This window comes from Babylonia areolata, chromosome 7 (genome assembly GCF_041734735.1).
Source record: "Babylonia areolata isolate BAREFJ2019XMU chromosome 7, ASM4173473v1, whole genome shotgun sequence".
NCBI lineage: Eukaryota > Metazoa > Mollusca > Gastropoda > Neogastropoda > Buccinidae > Babylonia > Babylonia areolata.
The window spans coordinates 18,301,415-18,306,414 of NC_134882.1; the positions used below are offsets into that span (position 1 = coordinate 18,301,415).

The 5,000-nt window shown below is 43.6% G+C and overlaps 1 protein-coding gene across 4 annotated transcripts in view; it reads right to left on the minus strand.

Annotated features, from left to right (window-relative positions):
- Positions 1–5,000, minus strand: part of LOC143284178 (transmembrane protein 272-like) — a 17,590-nt gene that overhangs the window by 5,007 nt on the left and 7,583 nt on the right. Inside the window, exon 1 of one of the 4 annotated variants that reach the window (XM_076590845.1) lies at positions 4,212–4,258. The exons of 2 other annotated variants lie outside the window; for them this stretch is intronic. The gene's annotated coding sequence lies outside the window, so the exon portion shown is untranslated. Of the gene's footprint in view, positions 1–3,531; positions 3,981–4,211; positions 4,259–5,000 lie in introns of those variants that run through there. One more of the 4 variants, XM_076590844.1, reaches the window with a different exon arrangement.

The window sequence follows — 5,000 nt, forward strand, 5'->3', positions numbered from 1 at the left end:
AAAAATAGACAAAAATCATCATATTTATTGTGTTCTCCATCCCTCCCTCCCTCCCTCCCTCCCTCTCTCTCTCTCTCTCTCTCTCTCTCTCTCTCTCACTCACACACGCAATGATATACATACACATAACGTATATATATCTAACGTATATAATCATAAAGTCTACAAATACTGTCGATGTTTACTGTAAACTCTAACCGCAGTCAATATTCTTCTCCTACAATAATTCTTCTTCCCCCATTTCATCTCCTCTGGTTTCTGTTCATGTTTTTGTTTTGATGGGTGTCAGGCCGTTTCTTACCCCGCCGTTTAGGCAGCCGTACTTCGTTTGTCGGAGGTGCTTTATTTTGGGGGTTGTGTTTTTATTGTGCAGTGGTTTATGCTGGGTATTGTACTGAGCTGTACTCCACTGCGTTTTAGTGTAGGGTAGGGTAGGGTAGGGCAGGGTAGGGTAGGGGGTAGGGTAGGGTAGGGTAGTGTAGTGCCGTCACAACAGATTTCTCTGCGCAAGATTCAGGTTGCTCGCCATGGGATGAGTGTGTTGCATTAATGTGATGCTGCTCTTTTTCTTTTCGTTTTTTTTATTATTTTTTTTTATTTGCGTGATAATTAATTTGTTTACCCGTATAAATTGATTTTTTTTCTTTGTAGAAGATTACCTGTTGCCTTGAGTTCTTTTACATGCTCCAAGTACATATTCACACGTGGGACACTCGTTTATCGTCTTCATCATATCGAGCGATAAACTACTTCAGTAGCCTACAGGACATAGGACTCATCCCGAACACAAGAAGATCTCTTGTGGGTACGCCCTTGAATACTATGAAGTCTCCCGTCGGACCGACGGACGAGTAGGCAGGCAGGCTTAACTGTCGGTGTGTGTCCTCATATGGGAGAAGAGGCCGATTCTGGATGCGCAGCACTTCCCACAGGTGTTGCAACGGAAAACGTCTCCAGAAGTTGAGCCCTGCTTCCTTCGCTCACGCTTCTCCTAAATGGCCAGCGTTCTCTTGTTTTCAAACGTCTTTATGCCACTAGAGCACAGCATCCTCCAGCGAAAGCGGTCAAGGGCATCAGGTTCCCAGGAAGCGATTTCTATGCCACAGGCTTTGAGGTTTGTCTTCAAGGTGTCCTTGAAGCGCTTGCAGGGTCTTCCAAGTTCCCGGTGGCCTTCCTTCAACTGGCCATACAAGAGAATCTTCGGGATCCTGCTGTCTATAATACAAGACCAATGGTCCGGCCTGAGTACTCCGCAAATCTCTTGGGTAAACACACGTTTTCCAACCATACCCTGCAAACATTTGGCTCGAGGTCAACAACTGGAACTAAAGAAAACAGTCACATCGGTGGATGGTCTTTCTTCTTCTTCTTTTGTGTTTAAATTACACGCTTCGCATGGAATGAGTTTGCCCCAGTATAAACATTACTGGTGATGTTAGCATTGACCACCGTCCGTACAAGGTGGGGAGAAGCGACCCACCGCAAAGTGTGGTGGAGGGGGTGAGGGAGGGGGAGGGGCAGGGGGGGGGTGAGGGGCGGGGGGGGGGGGGGGGGGGGGGGGGGAGTTACAAGTTCGTGTGTCCTTTGTTACATTTCGACTTTTTGAAGAGGGGGGGGGGGGGGGGAGAGAGACATTCATTCGGGGTTAGGGGTCAGGGGGGTTGAAGGAAGGGAGGGAAAGGATTATAATGGTTATACAACTAGGCCTACAGCTAACCTCTACCACGACTGTTGCCATTGCTGTTCCTACTGCTGTTGCCGCTAATTAAAGCTTTTTCGTTGGTATTGTTTTTGGTCTGGCATAGTTTTTGGACTACTCTCATATTGACGCCGCTACGTACTGCTACCGCTGATGCTAATCATTTGGTATTGTTATTCCTGCTGCTACTGCTATTTACTACTACTTCTAGTTGTAGTAGAAGTGCTACTACTACCGTTTGTAGTAGTTCTGCCGCCACTGAAGCAAGTGAAAAATCGACATCATACACTCCTCATTGAAAGACTCAAACATTCTTTTGGCAACCACGATCTTGCTCTTTCCTGGTTACAGTCCTACTGTCTGTGTAAATGGCAAATGTTCTAGCGAAACTTTGCTATTTTATGATGTCCTACAGGGATAAGTCCTTGGCCCTGTTCTGTTTTGTATGCCACATAATTGTCTGATGTAATAAACCGTCATTTCAATAGAATAGATCAAAACAAAACAAAACAAATCATAAAATAAAACAAAGGACAAAACATGTCAGATTATGCAAAAAATATAACTTGAAATGTTTTTTTAGTTGTTTTTTTTAAATGTTCGAGTTGTGTCGACTAAACCCCCCAAAATATATACGTGCGCAAAGTCCCACGCACCAGACCCTTTCAGCAGATTTTTTTGCGAACAAACCACCGGCCACCCGTGTGTACATGTTCTTGTCATGGTCAGCACAACTACTTCACACCTGAGTGATTGTGGCATGCCGTACAACCGGTTGGTCAGTGTAGCTGGTCAAACTCGGCTAGTGGACCAGTGCATATCGGTCAGATAACCAACAGACAGAGAAACGTGTGTCCACATCCAGTGTCTGGTACCGCCGGTACTAAGCAGATCAATACTTACAATGATGGATGGACTTTCACTTCAATGACTTGTTGCTAAATAGCCTATAATGCCTCGCTTCATAACTGTATGCAATCGGTCACCGAAAAGATTTGCCCGGCGGGGACACAGCTGACTCGTAAGCAGACACTCACACACACACACACACACACACACACACACACACACACACACACACACACACACACACACACACACACATGTATGATTATTTCAACAAAACTGGCACGCTCAATTTGAAGGGAATGAGAAGTGACTTTCTGTTTGATTTTTTACGTTTAATAGTTAGCACTAATTGCAACTAGTTTGTCAGATTTCGAACCCAGGATTATATTTGGGTCTTCAGACAAATAAACCCTGGTTGGTATTACGTGCACAGCAGAAAATGAATCCAGTTCTGCTTGTGAAACAAGTATGTATAATAGTACCTATGCCAAACAAGACTCCCGCTTTAGTTTCTGATGCAAATAATTTTTATCCACCCTCAGCATTTGTCGTAATTTGCACATTCGGGAATTTGAGAGCATTTAAAATCATATGTGATTCTAGTAAATCGCGGTGCTCGGACTTTTTAAATTTTTTTTGATTGCAGTAAAAAATTGACTGATGCCGAACACTTTTCGTGTTGCCCGTAAGTTGTAAGTTGTAGATTTAAATATTTATTTTTAGGCCTTTGCTAGAAACCGCCTCCGAACCATAGCACAGCATTGCTCCTGCAGTCTTTTCTGTTCGATTTGAACATAATCCACTGAGCACAAGACTGTGACTCAAATAGGTCTACATCATTATCCGACTTATAAATTACATTCAATACTTAAAATACACATACACTAAAAAGAAAAGACCGTATTCTTCTAGACCAAGCCTGTAATTATTTTTTATCTTACGCAAACAAGAGCTGGGACAAGGGAAACAATCAGTGTTCTCACCTGCAGGAAGTGAAACGAAGCCTAACTCTGTCAGTGACGACTGTTCGAAAACTCACTGGGAACACCCTCGATGAGTCAAAAACGAAAACTTAGAAGATCGAATTTTAAAAAAATCATTCACTCCAAACTGTAGTGTTCCCCACGTCTTTAACAACAGACTCCTTGCCACTGTCACTTTTTTTTTTTCTTCTTTTCTTTAAAGCAGATGTGGTGTAGCGTATATGGATTGATCAGTCCGCACACTTTGACACCACCTTCAAAGTGAAATTCGAAACGAAAACTAAAAGTGACGGACGGACTCAAATTTTCGAAATATTTCTTTTTGGTCAGAACAAAGCGGAAGATAGCTGGAGTTTGCTTGATCACAATTGTTCTGTCTGTGTCAGTTTCCGAGTTTCACGCCAGGTTTTATAGGAGAGAAAAGTTAATGGCGTCAGCCGTCTATACGTGGGCGAGATTTGTCCTGAATGTAAAATTTGAGATGTATGTAGCATATATATATATATGTTGCGGTCAATTATTACGTACATCACCACGTGATGTATTTCAGTTGGCAACGGACTGACAGTTCACAAGTGAACAATAAGAATGGGAACTGATAAGGGTACAGTGCACGATCAGCTTCACAAAGGGATTATCGTCACCACGGCACAGGCTTTGCCAAGTGTACCGAAACACACCTTGAGGCGTAGTATTTGTGTGAAAGCGCATCAGCGGCATGTACCCGCGCTGTCCATGTACCCAACACGGACGGACGCGCCGTGTACCCAACACACAGCATGTACCCGTAACAACGGCGGCGGTGGCGTTGACTTGATCCTGTGGGGAGAAAAAGGGGTACACCATAGGAGTGGCGGGGGAAGGGGAGGGTGGGGAGCGGGAGTGGGGGTGACTGGGGAGGTGAAGGTGATGGTAGAAGCAGGTGGGTATTGCCGTTGCTCTACTGTGTTTGTCGACGACAGCTCAGTAGTACAAGGCCTTCCCTAACTTTCAAGTTAATGGCTTTGGAAATAACTGACCTCGATTTTGTGATGACAAGCCATGCTCTCTTCTCTTTCTGGTATGAGAAAGAAAGAGAAGAGAGAAATTGTCCCCGTCTTCTTTATCTGACATGTAAGAGAGAGAGAGAGAGAGAGAGAGAGAGAGAGACGGATACGGATGATTTATTCATCAGGCCATAGCCCCTATGAAGGGGTACACAAACAACATTTGTTGCGTCACATTTGTTTGAATAAACACGAGAAAACCAAAATCACATGAAACACAGATACATTTGCAAAACATATCATGAGGTTGCAATTTCTCTAAATTTAAACGCTTTGTGCAGGAAAATGGACAAATTCCATACATCATTTTGCTTTTTGGACGACATCAATAAGCACAACTTGAATGTACAAGGTTGTCGGAAATATCTGGCTGGAATATATCTTTCTCTTAACCCTTTAAGAGCCGAGCAGCTCAAAACAAAC